The sequence below is a fragment of the Phoenix dactylifera genome, chromosome 13 (assembly GCF_051530095.1).
Source record: "Phoenix dactylifera cultivar Ajwa chromosome 13, Ajwa_hap1_PhDact_Kaust_v1.1, whole genome shotgun sequence".
Taxonomy (NCBI): Eukaryota; Viridiplantae; Streptophyta; class Magnoliopsida; order Arecales; family Arecaceae; genus Phoenix; species Phoenix dactylifera.
In genome coordinates this window covers 15,727,149-15,748,856 of record NC_143202.1, presented here as the reverse complement: position 1 = coordinate 15,748,856, position 21,708 = coordinate 15,727,149, and the positions used below count along the sequence as shown (strand labels likewise).

The following is a 21,708-nucleotide window of genomic DNA, read 5'->3' as shown; positions in this document are numbered from 1 at the left end:
TTTTAATGCCTAAAACTTGTCTCAGCAGAGTATAGAGAGGAATACAAAATAAATGAATTAGAACACCTCAAATTAAGTGCACAAAAATAAATGGAGCCTTGAATCAGTTGGTTGGTGTTGATTGAACTTGAATGCTCTTTTTCACTAATTCTCTCACTAGTGGAGGATGTGATCTTTTAGCTCTTAATGAATACACTTGAATGTTCTCTTTTTTAAACCCCTTTTCTCTCTCTTGCCTCTTCAATTACTTTTCATTCATTCTCTCAATCTCAAAATACTTCTCTTGTCTTCCTTTTGGTATTCCCATCTAACTATACCACCAAAGAATGGTTGGAAGATACTTCTAGCCGTTAGACAGGCTGAAAGAGCCGTTATAAAATAAAAATGGCCATTCTGATTATTTACAAAAAAATTAGCCATTACTGTTATCAGATGCAGACATGTTGACTCATCATTTTTAAAGGTCGACTTATTATCTTTAGGAGTCAACTTGTGATCTTCAGAAGCTGACTTGAAATAGTTGTTATTTTTATTACGCTCTGTCTTTCTCCTATGATCATTGTAGGGTTGGCTCATTTTGGGGTCGATTCATCTATTGATAGGGGTTGACTCATTATCTTTATTGGTTGACTCACCAATATGTTGAATTTTATAATTATTCTGCATTTTGTTTGTGGCTATTCAGGAGTCGACTCATTTGGTTCAAGGGTTGACTTTTGTCTGACTGGAGTTGGCTCATGATCTTCATGGGTCGACTCACCAATATGCTAAATTTTACAGCTCTTTATCTTTTGTTTGCGGCTATTCAGGGGTCATCTCATTTGCTTCTGGGGTTAACTTTTATCTAACTAGAGTCGGCTTGTGATTTTTATGAGTCGACTTGCCAATATGCTGAATTTTACGATTCTTTATCTTTCTTTCAAGATTGTTATGGGGTCGACTCGTAAAGGCATATCAGTTTGTATCAATATGCTGGGGTCGACTACTAAGATAGTTTAAGTTAAAATTTGTTGTCATTGCATGTGAGCGTTCAAGGGTTACTTCAAGATATTTTTGGAGTTGAATCTCTTTGTGCAGAGCTTTACATAATTAAGCTTCATTTGTCCATAGAGAGTTACTGAAAGATTTTTTCTTGGCTTTCTGCAAGCATTCTAGTGCACTCCAAGCAACTGATTAGTCATATCTTTACTCAAATATTTTGTATTATCAAAATAAAACCTTTTGGGTCAACATTTAGCAACAAAAAAATATTGGCAGAAAACAAATTTCATCATCTATAGTATTTGGTATATTCGTAGTCAATTTTCCATTGCTAAAAGTTATGGGCGACGAAAATAGTAAGTCACCACAAAATATTTAACATTTTATGATGAAATTGACGTTGTTGCTAAAACATCTATAATTTATGATAAAATATTTTGCCACTAAAAGTGAATACATAATATTGCCTAAATGTCTATTTTGTTTCAAAATGTCAGCTCTAAAGTTCACGTGAGTCAATTTTTTGCTACGAAAATAACTTTTCCATGACAAAAGTACTTTCTCCATAAATAGTTTTAGCAACGAAACCAATACCTTGTTGCTAAAAGTGAAGGATGATGAATATAGTAATTTGCCCCAAAATATTTAATATTTTATGACGACATGGATGTTGTCGCTAAAACATCTAGAATTCATAAAAAAATACTTCTTCACTAAAAGTGAATAAACAATGATGCCTAAATATCTATTTTACCATAAAAAATTAGCTTTAAGAGACATATGACCTATTTTTTGCTTAAAAAGTAATATTTTTCATGATGAAAGTACTTTTGTCAAATTATTTTAGTAACAAAAATCTTTTCATCATGGAAAGATGGCTATTGACGACAATACTATTTTGTCACTTAAAATGAGGTATTGAAATTGAAATAGTTCCATTGCAAACTGCAAAACATTAGCAATGAATATATATTTGTAGCTTACAACTTACTACTGGTGATAGAATAAGTTTTGTACCAAATTGAAAAATAGTGAACAAAATAATTCATCGCCAATATATACCCCTTATTGATGAAGTATTTTCATTGCCTATTTTCTCTTTGGAGTGATGAAACAAATTTTGTCGCGAAGCAATCAATCTTTTCTCTACAATATTTATATTGGTCACCGTATGTTGAATCACTTTTATAAATAATTTATTTCATTGATAGAACTAATTTATTTCTAAAAAATAATTATCATTCCTTTAGTTGCTCCTGTAACATATGATTGCTAAAGATATCAATATATTTTACAAATATCAAATATCAGCAATACCTTTGAATCTAAAATTGTAGAATTTATTAAGTAGCAAATCAACACTAAAACACTTCAAAAACATCAACAATCAATATACTTTATTAGTGTTTACTAACATTATATTCCTAAAATAAAATTAAAGCCTACAAACAAAAACATTCCAATGATCACTAGTCCATAATTCAACAAAATGCTCTGCACTCTCTTAGTATGAGAATCCATGATCCAGATTAATCTGTACAAAACTAAAGATAAGGTTCAATTAGTCAATAGTTTATAAGTTATATATTATGTTATTTATTTAATAAACAAGTAGATGAAGAACATAAAATATTTTAATAATATTCATTAGAAGTACATCTTATCATGCAATTAAAATATGAGCATATTTTTGGTGACTAACCATGAGATTGATTAACCATTGTGCAAAGCCTGAAGTATATCGGCTTGATTAGCTAATACAAATTTTAGTTGTGACTTCAAATCATCAATCCCTGATTGTTAAGGGTGCAACTTTATATTTTGAGTCTCTATTTGTGATTGTTGAAATTCTAACTCTGACTCTTGAGATTGTATCTTCAAATTTTGAGCCTTTGTCTGTAACCATTGAGACTTTAATAGTGATTGCTGAGTAGACCTCGATGTACTTGACTTTAGACCATATCCAAGACCTTCAATGTATCATGATCTCATACCAAGTACATGATAAGCTATCTCATCTGGTTTCATCAAGGCCTCATCTTCTAGCGTTGGTTATAATTATAGCTCTATCATTTGATTCTACTTTAATAAAGCAACAAATATAATATTAAAAGTAAGGAAAATATGTTACAATAATATCTTGATAAATGATAAGTTCTTATATATTCCAACACAGTCTCTACTGATATCCATCCCTTTCCTTCTATATAATAAATGCGTCAAAAGAACTTAATCCTAGTAGGCTCCTCTTGGATCTCATCATCACGTTGTATATTACAAAAATATTTAGAAAATTTTTAACTTCAAAAATGAATAATTGTTCATATAATTATAATTTTGTGCCATTTCATAATGAGTAGCCACAAATGCCTTCGATCCATTATCATGATTAGTTTTCAGTTTAGATCGACTTTGTTTGTTTGTTTTGCATCTTGCCTACAATAAAATTGACAATATCTTAATAAATACAATCGACATAAATGTTTATCCAAGTATAAAATAATATTAATTGCAATTAATACAATTATTTTATACCTAATAATGCGGATATGACCGTATGTCACAAAAACTATTCCACTACCTGTTACTCACATTTTTTTGGCTTATTTGTGCGTGCTTCAATGATAGATCTCCACTTCTTGAATTTTTTATAAAGTTTATGCCGATCATTTTTGCTCCTTAACTTCAGTATCTCCTCACAATTATCCCTGACGTGCTTTTCATCCAAATTAATCTCCAATTTTGACTGAAAACATAACAAAAAAGATTAAAATGGAATACACTCAAATGAAGCAAGTAAACAGAAGAAAAATTATAGCATAATCTTTCTCACTTCAAGTCTATGAAAAGCAACTTATAGATCATCTTGATTCATATCTCTCCACTTCTTTGGTACTAGAATAAAGCTTCTAGTGATGATACCAAGCTTAGAAGGTAGCTTGACTGATTGCCCAAAATTAACTGGTCTCCCCTTCCCCTTAGGAATATCTATGGTCAACTTTCTCTTGTATGTTTTATTAAACTTTTCCAGACCTATTTCTCTTATTTCCCCACGAACTTTCTTGCTTGTTGTAGAAGCTGCATTTGCAAATGAAAAACATATTTCAATATATTTACAAGATGATGTTCAATTCAATTAATATGTTTTTTAGATATTACAATCAAACGCAAATTGAATTTGTAATCTTACTAACACTGCTAGGGATTCCAGGAGTGGTAGGCATAGGAGCTGATGTATCAGGCAGCTTAGCATCTAATGTTGTGATTGGTGTAGTCAATGTCCGCTGCCTAAGTCGACCTTCTAGTGCCACACTGAACAAAGCTTGTCTTAGCAAGATCTAATTATATATTTATATATGCATTATGTAAAATATATAATTAATATCTTAAAAATGGAATATGTTAATATCAAAATGATTACCTTATATGCACCTAAAGGAGTAACAAGAAGCATGAATGGATAAAATAAGATATATTTATTACATATGCTCCAAAATTTTATTATCAAAATGTATCATGTGCAATGACTTTTACAACAAAGTAAGATAAAAAAGAACTACACCACAAGCTCTATATCATCATCATTGTCAATACTTAAAACCCCTTCCTCATCGTTGCAGTACTCCAACAATGTTTTAACTTCTGCATCATCATCATCATAAATAAAATCATTATCATGAAGTTCCCTTCTCTTGGTGCTATGTACAATGGTAGCATCAATTGTATTTGGATTAACATCATCCTTATGCAATGGCAAGATTTCACGTTGTTCGAAATACGCTGGTCAAATTGAAGGTTTCTTTTTTATGTAAGATTTTGACCAGGCGTACTTCCAAGCTGAGAAAAATAAGGTGGAGCGACAAAATATAGAGTTTATGTAGAATTCAAAATCTACATTCTGAAGAATTTTAGCTTTTCGAGTTTATTTCTATTAGTCATATCTAGTTATGGAAAGAGAATCCTATTAGAACTAGAAAGAAGAATCCGAATGAGTTACGCAAAGAGGAATCTAGACCCTACTTTTGCTAAATTTTTCACTCTTTTCCAAATATTCTTGAGAGAAATTCTTGTCCTTTTTCCTGATTCGATCATGTACTTCTCCAACTATTTGGACGACTTGATTCGCAACTTATGCAGTAAATAGATCTGACCAAATGAAGATAAAATAATTTTATTTGACCTTTTAAAAATTATTAAGTATAAATATAACATATAATAATCAATAGATAGTCTAAGACCTCATTACTTTTAAAATTTATTATATATATAATAAACTATAAATAATTGCCATAGAAATTTTCTATGATAAATAATTTTCCAGAAATAATTTAGTGATCCAATACTATCATTGCAAAAAATCCAAATCAATTTTCAACGATATTAATTTGCCACAGAAATAAACCATAAATATTTAACAACCAAAGTTATTAATTATACAATCATGTGTAGGCGACAAAATCTATTTCATCATCAAATAATATCTTGAGCAAGAAAGTATTATCTTCATGAAAAATCATGTAATATTTATCAAAGAAAATATTTTCATCATGATGTACAAGCGATATAATCAACTTGGTTGTCAAATAATCAATATTCTATGAGAAAACTATATATACCACAAATGAAGATATATTAAATGGTGCAATAAATTCATTGCTAAAAATTATATGAATAATTAGTAATATAAACTATTTCATCATAAAAGTTGTACAATAGTGCATATGTGAAAGTATCTAATTCATTGTTAAATAATAAATATTCTGTGACAAAAATTGATGTTGCCAGTCGATATATAATTAACAACAAAATATTATTGTTGCTAAAAATAATATTGATAATTTTTAATGAAAGCAATTCTATGCCATTTTATAAAATGAAGAATGCATTTACAAAAATTACTTTATTATTAAATAGTCTATATTATGCGACAAAAATACAAATGTCTCCTACAAGTACATATTTAGTGATGAAATATTATGCAACAAAAATGAAAATGTCACCAACAAATAAATATTTGATGATCAAATATTATCCTGGCCAAAAATTAAAGATTTAAATTTATGAAAAAATATAATTTTGTCACCAAATATGGAACTATTAGCAGTGAGACTAATTCATCACAAAAATTATCCAACAATATAAAATATGACTGTCACGCCCCGAACCCATTACCCAGGTCCGGCACGCGACCGGCCGCATGAGCCGTAGAGCAGTGCCCTAAAGATCATGCAAGGCCTAAAAGGTACAATATTCACATATATGCCAAAATCAAAGATTAATGTAATTCAATCAAATCCAACTAAAATGTACTGATTTATTACATAATTTCAAATGTCCATAAATAAAAGATAGATTAACTCCTATCTATCCAGCAATCAGACTCCATGCTCATCTTATTTCTCGTCCCACCCAATGGTCTCTACAAATCCAGTGCCTCTGAAAAAGAAAGTAAATGCAGTATGAGCTTTTCCAGCCCAGTAAGAATCCCAACAGCCACACACAGTAATTATGATAAAATGATCAAAACATCAAAATAATATCATTTCATCAAAACATCAATAAATGTCATTTCATCTTTTCAAAAGTTCAACAACAACAAGTGTATATAATCAGTACATATACACAAATCCTTTTTAGGCTCAACAAACAACAAATATGTAAATAACCATTTCATATACATAAATCCTTTTTCACATTATGTGATCCATTTCCGTATTACTCTGATTCCCAAGTTTTCAGACTTTTTATTTCTGGCTTTGGACTAACCAAGTTCATGACCCAGTCCAAGACTGCACAAATCCCACGCATAAGCTCGTGGCAGCTATCCCACGCGTAAGGCCGTGGAGGCTATCCTACGCATAAGCTCGTAGAGGCTATCCCACGCGTCAGCCCGTGGAGGCTATCCTACGCATAAGCTCGTAGAGGCTATCCCACACATAAGCTCGTGGCAGCTATCCTACGCATAAGCTCGTAGAGGCTATCTCATGACAAGGTTAGTCCAACCCATTTTACATGTCTAGTTTTACATGTTTAATCACATTTCAATCACGTCACATATTTTCATAATTTCTCAAAATATGTTATTCCTTCCCAATTTAATTATTCCAATACTTTCATAATAAACAAAATGCACACCTCATAGTGCCATACAAGCTCAAAAATAAATAGCAACATACTGATAAAATATATCCAACGATAAATCCAATATATGCATAAATAAAAGTGCTCAGATGTAGGGATTCTTACAGAAATTGTAGACTGACTCAATCACGGATCCGAGTCACAACCTACTCGCTGGGGTGCTGAGTCCCCTGATCAAAATCTCCTGGCTCCGCCGACTCTTCCTCTACAACATTAATTATAAATCACAATTAAATTATTTAATATTTAAATATTCAAAACCACAATTTATATCTACTATGGGGTCCATCACCAGGTCCCCAAACATCTCAATCCCTCCAAATCTAGGGCAGTCGGGGTGGCCCGACTCCCACCCTTGTACCATCGGCCTATGTCATCGCCAGCCATGGCCGCAGCCACGCCGGCGACGATGGCTGGTCCCGGTGAAGAGACCAAAAGAAAGGGATGATCCCTCTCTCTTTATGGTTGGGAATACATCTTCCCTCCTTAAATCTTTTTGATCCAAGGGTAATAGCCATGGTGGCTGTGCCTTTTTCTTTCCCAATACGACAACACCACTGGCCGAACCATCGCCGGCTGCCACTGTTGAAGTCGCTGGCGATGGGGGCCGGCCAAAGAAAGAGAGGAGAGAAGATCCCTCTTCTTCTCCTTCCCTTAGAACCGAAAGGGTCCTCCCCCTTTTCCTGCATCATTGACAGAAGGCAAGCATCCTCACAGCCACCGTGATGGTGGCTCGGCTCCCCCCCCACCCGATAGCAGCCACGGTGGCCCACGACCACCGTCGTCGTCGCCGCCGGTGGCCATCCGATGAGGGTGAGAGGAGGAGAGGATGGAATCCCGAGGAAGAAGACCTCGGATCCACCCTTCCTCATCACATACACAGCCCTAGAAATCATCTCCGACCTTCACACGAACCCGACCAGCCCCACCGCCATGCATCTCGGCCATCCCGGTGGCCGGCGGCAGCCAAAAATTGGAAAGAAGAGGCTGTTTCGGGCTCTTCTCCGACGATTCACCGGCCAACTCTTCACCCATGCCACCCAAAATTCAGGAAATAAAACACAAAGGAATGATTACCTTGATCCGGCGGGGTGTCCCGGCGATCCTTCCGGCGAGAAATCGGAGGAGGAACCGTGAGCAACTCCCCTCGGATCCACGCTTCTTCACCCGATTTGCGGGAGGTCTTCACCGAAGAAAACTTCCTCCGTGGCCGGCCGGATCTCGGTCTCCGGCGCTCGATCCTCTCCGGCGCTCGATCCCCTCCGGCGAGTCGCCTCCCCCGACGACCGGCCTCCCCTCACGCCGCCGCCCCACCCCCTTTTTTTTTTGTGGTGTCTCTTCTCCCACGATCGTGCCCTAGGCACGATCATAAATGGTGGATGGGCCCGGTCTTTTCGGGCCGGCCCGTCCACCTCTCTCTTTTTTTTTTTCCTAGTTATCACATACTCTCCCCCTTAAAAAAATTTCGTCCTCGAAATTAACTTACTTGAAGCCTCAAACTTTAAAAATATGCATCCGTTATATCATCCCCGAGATCTCAAGTAGTCCCCCTCTCGGAGTACCTACTCACAAGATTTTGACATACACAATCACAGCATTTCAAAACTTGATCCTTTCCATTTACCACACATAGTAAGTTCTTTTGATCTCCTTATAAAGAATTCCAAACTCCCAACCTTGGATTAAAATGCTATAATTATATCCCAAAGAAATTAATTTCTTTTGATTCTACATAGAGATCATAATTGGCTTGACAGAAATAGGAGAAATCCTTAGTATCAAATGCTCTTAATATTCAATAATCATTTTTTCTTTTCTTAACTTTGCCTGTGATTAGATGATCAACCTTTATCTTAGAAAAAACCGCAAACCTGTTCAAATAGGTATATTAACAATGTCATAGCTAGGAGTTGAAGAACTATGTTAAATCATTCCAGGCCCAAGTTTAATCACAGAGCTATCAATACGTTAACGCTAAATTTGAGATACCCCAAAATTCTTCTTAGAATTATCAAAAATAGGAGAGCCCATAACTACTTCCAGTAGGCAAAGAATCAACCACATTCCTCTCTACTAGAAAACTAACTCAAGTCTTCCATAATAATAACCTTCAGATCAAGGTATTATCATTATTTTTTTTTTCTAATCGGTTTCAAAATAACTCAAACCACTACACTTCCGCTGCGCACTCTGATCTAACTCATCAAATTCTCTAAAGTCACAAAATGATTTCTGTCCAAAGTATCACTTTGCATCGAGACTAAGAAAATCCAAATTTTAAATTTTCAAGTAGAACTAGAGCAAAACCTCTAGATCTTTTTGTTCTCGATTTATATAGAGTGTACATACCATAACTAACCTTCAAGGCATTATTCAAGTTTATGGTCACTACATGATCTTCACAACCATTTTAGAATTCAAAATATCTAGGTTTAATTTAAAATAAGTTAACCGTGGATTTCCTCAGCAATTCGATTAAACAATCTATGTTGATCTTCTTTCCAAAAGATTTACTTCAAATTCAATGGTTTAGAAGTCATTGAGCCAATACACTAGAATTTAACTCGATCGATCTCCAGATCTTTCTTCACCAAGATTCTTAACATCCATCAGTAATGCTATATATGATAATTCATGTAGGCATTTCATGACCAAAATCTCTACTCAATATGATATTAATTAGTGGCTTCATCAACAATGACGAAAGATCCCTGCTCAAATCTTAAACCTAGGCTTGAGTTTTTTTAATTAACACATCAAATAGTCTTCCACAATTATAAGTAAAATCCAATAGCCCAATCCAAACATGAAAATTCAAATAATTAGAATTCCCCCGTCAATATGCATACTCTATGGCTTCAAGATAATCAAATACATCAATAGAAAATAGACCAATTTGCAATATCCAACATGCCAATACCGGATATAATCCACATACAAATTCAACTTCGAAGAACATTCCTTTCAATATTATGAAATCTCCTTAGCTTACTCCAATACTAAATCAACGTACAAATCCCACTCTAATAATTAGCAGCAAAACCAAAAGTATGATCATATCAAAACCCACATCAAATTTGAACTTTCAAATCATTTAAATAATATCTGAACATGGTATACTCGATATGCCATTGTTGACCTACACTTATCTTAGGTCAAACCTCTCTTATCATGATCAAAGACAATTTATACTTTCCTTCCGCATGCATCGAAAACCAAACCGATGCATACATTTTATCACAATGCCCAGTGATCTTACAGCTTAAGCACTGAATTTAATTGTCATGTCCTAGTGATCATAACCTTAAGCTATGATATATTTCTGCCACGATCCCTAGTGATCTTAAACATATGCTCAGATTCCAACTGGTCACATTTTCCAATAATCTTAAACCTCAAACTTTAATGCCACTAAGGCCACAGTCCCTAGTGGTCTTAAACCTTAGATTATAATATCATTCTTGTTACAATCTCAAGTGATTATGAACCAAATCTCTGATAGTTTTTCTATCATAATTCTCCACTGATACTCACCTGAACATAAACCCTAGGATATCTTAACCTGAGGCTCTGATACCACTCTGTCAAGCCCCGAACCCATCACCCAGGTCCGGCACGCGACCGGCCGCATGAGCCCTAGAGCAATGCCCTAAAGATCATGCAAGGCCTAAAAGGTACAATATTCACATATATGCCAAAATCAAAGATTAATGTAATTCAATCAAATCCAACTAAAATGTACTGATTTATTACATAATTTCAAATGTCCATAAATAAAAGATAGATTAACTCCTATCTATCCAGCAATCAGACTCCATGCTGATCTTATTTCTCGTCCCACCCAATGGTCTCTACAAATCCAGTGCCTCTGAAAAAGAAAGTAAATGTAGTATGAGCTTTTCCAGCCCAGTAAGAATCCCAACAGCCACACACAGTAATTATGATAAAATGATCAAAACATCAAAATAATATCATTTCATCAAAACATCAATAAATGTCATTTCATCTTTTCAAAAGTTCAACAACAACAAGTGTATATAATCAGTATATATACACAAATCCTTTTTAGGCTCAACAAACAACAAATATGTAAATAACCATTTCATATACATAAATCCTTTTTCACATTATGTGATCCATTTCCGTATTACTCTGATTCTCAAGTTTTCAGACTTTTCATTTCTGGCTTTGGACTAACCAAGTTCATGACCCAGTCCAAGACTGCACAAATCCCACGCATAAGCTCGTGGCAGCTATCCCACGCGTAAGCCCGTGGAGGCTATCCTACGCATAAGCTCGTAGAGGCTATCCCACGCGTAAGCCCGTGGAGGCTATCCTACGCATAAGCTCGTAGAGGCTATCCCACGCATAAGCTCGTGGCAGCTATCCTACACATAAGCTCGTAGAGGCTATCTCATGACAAGGTTAGTCCAACCCATTTTACATGTCTAGTTTTACATTTTTAATCACATTTCAATCATGTCACATATTTTCATAATTTCTCAAAATATGTTATTCCTTCCCAATTTAATTATTCCAATACTTTCATAATAAACAAAATGCACACCTCATAGTGCCATACAAGCTCAAAAATAAATAGCAACATACTGATAAAATATATCCAACGATAAATCCAATATATGCATAAATAAAAGTGCTCAGATGTAGGGATTCTTACAGAAATTGTAGACTGACTCAATCACGGATCCGAGTCACAACCTACTCGCTGGGGTGCTGAGTCCCCTGATCAAAATCTCCTGGCTCCGCCGACTCTTCCTCTACAACATTAATTATAAATCACAATTAAATTATTTAATATTTAAATATTCAAAACCACAATTTATATCTACTATGGGGTCCATCACCAGGTCCCCAAACATCTCAATCCCTCCAAATCTAGGGCAGTCGGGGTGGCCCGACTCCCACCCTTGTACCATCGGCCTATGTCATCGCCAGCCATGGCCGTAGCCACGCCGGCGACGATGGCTGGTCCCGGTGAAGAGACCAAAAGAAAGGGATGATCCCTCTCTCTTTATGATTGGGAATACATCTCCCCTCCTCAAATCTTTTTGATCCAAGGGTAATAGCCATGGTGGCTGTGCCTTTTTCTTTCCCAACACGACAACACCACTGGCCGAACCATCGCCGGCTGCCACTGTTGAAGTCGCTGGCGATGGGGGCCGGCCAAAGAAAGAGAGGAGAGAAGATCCCTCTTCTTCTCCTTCCCTTAGAACCGAAAGGGTCCTCCCCCTTTTCCTGCATCATTGACAGAAGGCAAGCATCCTCACAGCCACCGTGATGGTGGCTCGGCTCCCCCCCCACCCGATAGCAGCCACGGTGGCCCACGACCACCGTCGTCGTCGCCGCCGGTGGCCATCCGATGAGGGTGAGAGGAGGAGAGGATGGAATCCCGAGGAAGAAGACCTCGGATCCACCCTTCCTCATCACATACACAGCCCTAGAAATCATCTCCGACCTTCACACGAACCCGACCAGCCCCACCGCCATGCATCTCGGCCATCCCGGTGGCCGGCGGCAGCCAAAAATTGGAAAGAAGAGGCTGTTTCGGGCTCTTCTCCGACGATTCACCGGCCAACTCTTCACCCATGCCACCCAAAATTCAGGAAATAAAACACAAAGGAATGATTACCTTGATCCGGCGGGGTGTCCCGGCGATCCTTCCGGCGAGAAATCGGAGGAGGAACCGTGAGCAACTCCCCTCGGATCCACGCATCTTCACCCGATTTGCGGGAGGTCTTCACCGAAGAAAACTTCCTCCGTGGCCGGCCGGATCTCGGTCTCCGGCGCTCGATCCTCTCCGGCGCTCGATCCCCTCCAGCGAGTCGCCTCCCCCGACGACCGGCCTCCCCTCACGCCGCCGCCCCACCCCCTTTTTTTTTGTGGTGTCTCTTCTCCCACGATCGTGCCCTAGGCACGATCATAAATGGTGGATGGGCCCGGTCTTTTCGGGCCGGCCCGTCCACCTCTCTCTTTTTTTTTTTTCCTAGTTATCACATACTCTCCCCCTTAAAAAAATTTCGTCCTCGAAATTAACTTACTTGAAGCCTCAAACTTTAAAAATATGCATCCGTTATATCATCCCCGAGATCTCAAGTAGTCTCCCTCTCGGAGTACCTACTCACAAGATTTTGACATACACAATCACAGCATTTCAAAACTTGATCCTTTCCGTTTACCACACATAGTAAGTTCTTTTGATCTCCTTATAAAGAATTCCAAACTCCCAACCTTGGATTAAAATGCTATAATTATATCCCAAAGAAATTAATTTCTTTTGATTCTACATAGAGATCATAATTGGCTTGACAGAAATAGGAGAAATCCTTAGTATCAAATGCTTTTAATATTCAATAATCATTTTTTCTTTTCTTAACTTTGCCTGTGATTAGATGATCAACCTTTATCTTAGAAAAAACCGCAAACCTGTTCAAATAGGTATATTAACAATGTCATAGCTAGGAGTTGAAGAACTATGTTAAATCATTCCAGGCCCAAGTTTAATCACAGAGCTATCAATACGTTAACGCTAAATTTGAGATGCCCCAAAATTCTTCTTAGAATTATCAAAAATAGGAGAGCCCATAACTACTTCCAGTAGGCAAAGAATCAACCACATTCCTCTCTACTAGAAAACTAACTCAAGTCTTCCATAATAATATCCTTCAGATCAAGGTATTATCATTATTTTTTTTTTCTAATCGGTTTCAAAATAACTCAAACCACTACACTTCCGCTGCGCACTCTGATCTAACTCATCAAATTCTCTAAAGTCACAAAATGATTTCTGTCCAAAGTATCACTTTGCATCGAGACTAAGAAAATCCAAATTTTAAATTTTCAAGTAGAACTAGAGCAAAACCTCTAGATCTTTTTGTTCTCGATTTATATAGAGTGTACATACCATAACTAACCTTCAAGGCATTATTCAAGTTTATGGTCACTACATGATCTTCACAACCATTTTAGAATTCAAAATATCTAGGTTTAATTTAAAATAAGTTAACCGTGGATTTCCTCAGCAATTCGATTAAACAATCTATGTTGATCTTCTTTCCAAAAGATTTACTTCAAATTCAATGGTTTAGAAGTCATTGAGCCAATACACTAGAATTTAACTCGATCGATCTCCAGATCTTTCTTCACCAAGATTCTTAACATCCATCAGTAATGCTATATATGATAATTCATGTAGGCATTTCATGACCAAAATCTCTACTCAATATGATATTAATTAGTGGCTTCATCAACAATGACGAAAGATCCCTGCTCAAATCTTAAACCTAGGCTTGAGTTTTTTTAATTAACACATCAAATAGTCTTCCACAATTATAAGTAAAATCCAATAGCCCAATCCAAACATGAAAATTCAAATAATTAGAATTCCCCCGTCAATATGCATACTCTATGGCTTCAAGATAATCAAATACATCAATAGAAAATAGACCAATTTGCAATATCCAACATGCCAATACCGGATATAATCCACATACAAATTCAACTTCGAAGAACATTCCTTTCAATATTATGAAATCTCCTTAGCTTACTCCAATACTAAATCAACGTACAAATCCCACTCTAATAATTAGCAGCAAAACCAAAAGTATGATCATATCAAAACCCACATCAAATTTGAACTTTCAAATCATTTAAATAATATCTGAACATGGTATACTCGATATGCCATTGTTGACCTACACTTATCTTAGGTCAAACCTCTCTTATCATGATCAAAGACAATTTATACTTTCCTTCCGCATGCATCGAAAACCAAACCGATGCATACATTTTATCACAATGCCCAGTGATCTTACAGCTTAAGCACTGAATTTAATTATCATGTCCTAGTGATCATAACCTTAAGCTATGATATATTTCTGCCACGATCCCTAGTGATCTTAAACATATGCTCAGATTCCAACTGGTCACATTTTCCAATAATCTTAAACCTCAAACTTTAATGCCACTAAGGCCACAGTCCCTAGTGGTCTTAAACCTTAGATTATAATATCATTCTTGTTACAATCTCAAGTAATTATGAACCAAATCTCTGATAGTTTTTCTATCATAATTCTCCACTGATACTCACCTGAACATAAACCCTAGGATATCTTAACCTGAGGCTCTGATACCACTCTGTCAAGCCCCGAACCCATCACCCAGGTCCGGCACGCGACCGGCCGCATGAGCCCTAGAGCAATGCCCTAAAGATCATGCAAGGCCTAAAAGGTACAATATTCACATATATGCCAAAATCAAAGATTAATGTAATTCAATCAAATCCAACTAAAATGTACTGATTTATTACATAATTTCAAATGTCCATAAATAAAAGATAGATTAACTCCTATCTATCCAGCAATCAGACTCCATGCTGATCTTATTTCTCGTCCCACCCAATGGTCTCTACAAATCCAGTGCCTCTGAAAAAGAAAGTAAATGTAGTATGAGCTTTTCCAGCCCAGTAAGAATCCCAACAGCCACACACAGTAATTATGATAAAATGATCAAAACATCAAAATAATATCATTTCATCAAAACATCAATAAATGTCATTTCATCTTTTCAAAAGTTCAACAACAACAAGTGTATATAATCAGTATATATACACAAATCCTTTTTAGGCTCAACAAACAACAAATATGTAAATAACCATTTCATATACATAAATCCTTTTTCACATTATGTGATCGATTTCCGTATTACTCTGATTCTCAAGTTTTCAGACTTTTCATTTCTGGCTTTGGACTAACCAAGTTCATGACCCAGTCCAAGACTGCACAAATCCCACGCATAAGCTCGTGGCAGCTATCCCACGCGTAAGCCCGTGGAGGCTATCCTACGCATAAGCTCGTAGAGGCTATCCCACGCGTAAGCCCGTGGAGGCTATCCTACGCATAAGCTCGTAGAGGCTATCCCACGCATAAGCTCGTGGCAGCTATCCTACACATAAGCTCGTAGAGGCTATCTCATGACAAGGTTAGTCCAACCAATTTTACATGTCTAGTTTTACATTTTTAATCACATTTCAATCATGTCACATATTTTCATAATTTCTCAAAATATGTTATTCCTTCCCAATTTAATTATTCCAATACTTTCATAATAAACAAAATGCACACCTCATAGTGCCATACAAGCTCAAAAACAAATAGCAACATACTGATAAAATATATCCAACGATAAATCCAATATATGCATAAATAAAAGTGCTCAGATGTAGGGATTTTTACAGAAATTGTAGACTGACTCAATCACGGATCCGAGTCACAACCTACCCGCTGGGGTGCTGAGTCCCCTGATCAAAATCTCCTGGCTTCGCCGACTCTTCCTCTACAACATTAATTATAAATCACAACTAAATTATTTAATATTTAAATATTCAAAACCATAATTTATATCTACTATGGGGTCCATCACCAGGTCCCCAAACATCTCAATCCCTCCAAATCTAGGGCAGTCGGGGTGGCCCGACTCCCACCCTTGTACCATCGGCCTATGTCATCGCCAGCCATGGCCGCAGCCACGTCGGCGACGATGGCTGGTCCCGGTGAAGAGACCAAAAGAAAGGGATGATCCCTCTCTCTTTATGGTTGGGAATACATCTCCCCTCCTCAAATCTTTTTGATCCAAGGGTAATAGCCATGGTGGCTGTGCCTTTTTCTTTCCCAACACGACAACACCACTGGCCGAACCATCGCCGGCTGCCACTGTTGAAGTCGCTGGCGATGGGGGCCGGCCAAAGAAAGAGAGGAGAGAAGATCCCTCTTCTTCTCCTTCCCTTAGAACCGAAAGGGTCCTCCCCCTTTTCCTGCATCATTGACAGAAGGCAAGCATCCTCACAGCCACCGTGATGGTGGCTCGGCTCCCCCCCACCCGATAGCAGCCACGGGGGCCCATGACCACCGTCGTCGTCGCCGCCGGTGGCCATCCGATGAGGGGGAGAGGAGGAGAGGATGGAATCCCGAGGAAGAAGACCTCGGATCCACCCTTCCTCATCACATACACAGCCCTAGAAATCATCTCCGACCTTCACACGAACCCGACCAGCCCCAACCGCCATGCATCTCGGCCATCCCGGTGGCCGGCGGCAGTCAAAAATTGGAAAGAAGAGGCTGTTTTGGGCTCTTCTCCGACGATTCACCGGCCAACTCTTCACCCATGCCACCCAAAATTCAGGAAATAAAACACAAAGGAATGATTACCTTGATCCGGCGGGGTGTCCCGGCGATCCTTCCGGCGAGAAATCGGAGGAGGAACCGTGAGCAACTCCCCTCGGATCCACGCTTCTTCACCCGATTTGCGGGAGGTCTTCACCGAAGAAAACTTCCTCCGTGGCCGGCCGGATCTCGGTCTCCGGCGCTCGATCCTCTCCGGCGCTCGATCCCCTCCGGCGAGTCGCCTCCCCCGACGACCGGCCTCCCCTCACGCCGCCGCCCCACCCCCTTTTTTTTTTTGTGGTGTCTCTTCTCCCACGATCGTGCCCTAGGCACGATCGTAAATGGTGGATGGGCCCGGTCTTTTCGGGCCGGCCCGTCCACCTCTCTCTTTTTTTTTTTTCCTAGTTATCACATACTCTCCCCCTTAAAAAAATTTCGTCCTCGAAATTAACTTACTTGAAGCCTCAAACTTTAAAAATATGCATCCGTTATATCATCCCCGAGATCTCAAGTAGTCTCCCTCTCGGAGTACCTACTCACAAGATTTTGACATACACAATCACAGCATTTCAAAACTTGATCCTTTCCATTTACCACACATAGTAAGTTCTTTTGATCTCCTTCAAAAGAATTCCAAACTCCCAACCTTGGATTAAAATGCTATAATTATATCCCAAAGAAATTAATTTCTTTTGATTCTACATAGAGATCATAATTGGCTTGACAGAAATAGGAGAAATCCTTAGTATCAAATGCTCTTAATATTCAATAATCATTTTTTCTTTTCTTAACTTTGCCTGTGATTAGATGATCAACCTTTATCTTAGAAAAAACCGCAAACCTGTTCAAATAGGTATATTAACAATGTCATAGCTAGGAGTTGAAGAACTATGTTAAATCATTCCAGGCCCAAGTTTAATCACAGAGCTATCAATACGTTAACGCTAAATTTGAGATGCCCCAAAATTCTTCTTAGAATTATCAAAAATAGGAGAGCCCATAACTACTTCCAGTAGGCAAAGAATCTACCACATTCCTCTCTACTAGAAAACTAACTCAAGTCTTCCATAATAATACCCTTCAGATCAAGGTATTATCATTATTTTTTTTTTCTAATCGGTTTCAAAATAACTCAAACCACCACACTTCCGCTGCGCACTCTGATCTAACTCATCAAATTCTCTAAAGTCACAAAATGATTTCTGTCCAAAGTATCACTTTGCATCGAGACTAAGAAAATCCAAATTTTAAATTTTCAAGTAGAACTAGAGCAAAACCTCTAGATCTTTTTGTTCTCGATTTATATAGAGTGTACATACCATAACTAACCTTCAAGGCATTATTCAAGTTTATGGTCACTACATGATCTTCACAACCATTTTAGAATTCAAAATATCTAGGTTTAATTTAAAATAAGTTAACCGTGGATTTCCTCAGCAATTCGATTAAACAATCTATGTTGATCTTCTTTCCAAAAGATTTACTTCAAATTCAATGGTTTAGAAGTCATTGAGCCAATACACTAGAATTTAACTCGATCGATCTCCAGATCTTTCTTCACCAAGATTCTTAACATCCATCAGTAATGCTATATATGATAATTCATGTAGGCATTTCATGACCAAAATCTCTACTCAATATGATATTAATTAGTGGCTTCATCAACAATGACGAAAGATCCCTGCTCAAATCTTAAACCTAGGCTTGAGTTTTTTTAATTAACACATCAAATAGTCTTCTACAATTATAAGTAAAATCCAATAGCCCAATCCAAACATAAAAATTCAAATAATTAGAATTCCCCCGTCAATATGCATACTCTATGGCTTCAAGATAATCAAATACATCAATAGAAAATAGACCAATTTGCAATATCCAACATGCCAATACCGGATATAATCCACATACAAATTCAACTTCGAAGAACGTTCCTTTCAATATTATGAAATCTCCTTAGCTTACTCCAATACTAAATCAACGTACAAATCCCACTCTAATAATTAGCAGCAAAACCAAAAGTATGATCACATCAAAACCCACATCAAATTTGAACATTCAAATCATTTAAATAATATCTGAACATGGTATACTCGATATGCCATTGTTGACCTACACTTATCTTAGGTCAAACCTCTCTTATCATGATCAAAGACAATTTATACTTTCCTTCCGCATGAATCGAAAACCAAACCGATGCATACATTTTATCACAATGCCCAGTGATCTTACAGCTTAAGCACTGAATTTAATTGTCATGTCCTAGTGATCATAACCTTAAGCTATGATATATTTCTGCCACGATCCCTAGTGATCTTAAACATATGCTCAGATTCCAACTGGTCACATTTTCCAATAATCTTAAACCTCAAACTTTAATGCCACTAAGGCCACAGTCCCTAGTGGTCTTAAACCTTAGATTATAATATCATTCTTGTTACAATCTCAAGTGATTATGAACCAAATCTCTGATAGTTTTTCTATCATAATTCTCCACTGATACTCACTTGAACATAAACCCTAGGATATCTTAACCTGAGGCTCTGATACCACTCTGTCAAGCCCCGAACCCATCACCCAGGTCCGGCACGCGACCGGCCGCATGAGCCCTAGAGCAATGCCCTAAAGATCATGCAAGGCCTAAAAGGTACAATATTCACATATATGCCAAAATCAAAGATTAATGTAATTCAATCAAATCCAACTAAAATGTACTGATTTATTACATAATTTCAAATGTCCATAAATAAAAGATAGATTAACTCCTATCTATCCAGCAATCAGACTCCATGCTGATCTTATTTCTCGTCCCACCCAATGGTCTCTACAAATCCAGTGCCTCTGAAAAAGAAAGTAAATGTAGTATGAGCTTTTCCAGCCCAGTAAGAATCCCAACAGCCACACACAGTAATTATGATAAAATGATCAAAACATCAAAATAATATCATTTCATCAAAACATCAATAAATGTCATTTCATCTTTTCAAAAGTTCAACAACAACAAGTGTATATAATCAGTATATATACACAAATCCTTTTTAGGCTCAACAAACAACAAATATGTAAATAACCATTTCATATACATAAATCCTTTTTCACATTATGTGATCCATTTCCGTATTACTCTGATTCTCAAGTTTTCAGACTTTTCATTTCTGGCTTTGGACTAACCAAGTTCATGCCCAGTCCAAGACTGCACAAATCCCACGCATAAGCTCGTGGCAGCTATCCCACGCGTAAGCCCGTGGAGGCTATCCTACGCATAAGCTCGTAGAGGCTATCCCACGCGTAAGCCCGTGGAGGCTATCCTACGCATAAGCTCGTAGAGGCTATCCCACGCATAAGCTCGTGGCAGCTATCCTACACATAAGCTCGTAGAGGCTATCTCATGACAAGGTTAGTCCAACCCATTTTACATGTCTAGTTTTACATTTTTAATCACATTTCAATCATGTCACATATTTTCATAATTTCTCAAAATATGTTATTCCTTCCCAATTTAATTATTCCAATACTTTCATAATAAACAAAATGCACACCTCATAGTGCCATACAAGCTCAAAAACAAATAGCAACATACTGATAAAATATATCCAACGATAAATCCAATATATGCATAAATAAAAGTGCTCAGATGTAGGGATTCTTACAGAAATTGTAGACTGACTCAATCACGGATCCGAGTCACAACCTACCCGCTGGGGTGCTGAGTCCCCTGATCAAAATCTCCTGGCTTCGCCGACTCTTCCTCTACAACATTAATTATAAATCACAACTAAATTATTTAATATTTAAATATTCAAAACCATAATTTATATCTACTATGGGGTCCATCACCAGGTCCCCAAACATCTCAATCCCTCCAAATCTAGGGCAGTCGGGGTGGCCCGACTCCCACCCTTGTACCATCGGCCTATGTCATCGCCAGCCATGGCCGCAGCCACGCCGGCGACGATGGCTGGTCCCGGTGAAGAGACCAAAAGAAAGGGATGATCCCTCTCTCTTTATGGTTGGGAATACATCTCCCCTCCTCAAATCTTTTTGATCCAAGGGTAATAGCCATGGTGGCTGTGCCTTTTTCTTTCCCAACACGACAACACCACTGGCCGAACCATCGCCGGCTGCCACTGTTGAAGTCGCTGGCGATGGGGGCCGGCCAAAGAAAGAGAGGAGAGAAGATCCCTCTTCTTCTCCTTCCCTTAGAACCGAAAGGGTCCTCCCCCTTTTCCTGCATCATTGACAGAAGGCAAGCATCCTCACAGCCACCGTGATGGTGGCTCGGCTCCCCCCCCCACCCGATAGCAGCCACGGGGGCCCACGACCACCGTCGTCGTCGCCGCCGGTGGCCATCCGATGAGGGGGAGAGGAGGAGAGGATGGAATCCCGAGGAAGAAGACCTCGGATCCACCCT

At 37.8% G+C, this 21,708-nt stretch overlaps 3 long non-coding RNA genes across 3 annotated transcripts; all 3 read right to left on the bottom strand.

The window, feature by feature from the left end:
* Positions 1-10,829: 10,829 nt before the first annotated feature.
* LOC149751452 (uncharacterized) lies at positions 10,830-11,982 on the bottom strand. Its single transcript, XR_016398169.1, has 2 exons — positions 11,801-11,982; positions 10,830-10,990 (listed from the first exon to the last, which is right to left on the bottom strand). It is a non-coding gene; the product is annotated as an uncharacterized LOC149751452 (long non-coding RNA).
* A 3,420-nt stretch (positions 11,983-15,402) lies between these two features.
* LOC149751451 (uncharacterized) lies at positions 15,403-16,417 on the bottom strand. The gene is made up of 2 exons (XR_016398170.1): positions 16,374-16,417; positions 15,403-15,563 (listed from the first exon to the last, which is right to left on the bottom strand). It is a non-coding gene; the product is annotated as an uncharacterized LOC149751451 (long non-coding RNA).
* Positions 16,418-19,977: 3,560 nt separating this feature from the next.
* On the bottom strand, positions 19,978-20,991 carry LOC149751450 (uncharacterized). The gene is made up of 2 exons (XR_016398244.1): positions 20,948-20,991; positions 19,978-20,138 (listed from the first exon to the last, which is right to left on the bottom strand). It is a non-coding gene; the product is annotated as an uncharacterized LOC149751450 (long non-coding RNA).
* Between the last annotated feature and the right edge of the window lie 717 nt (positions 20,992-21,708).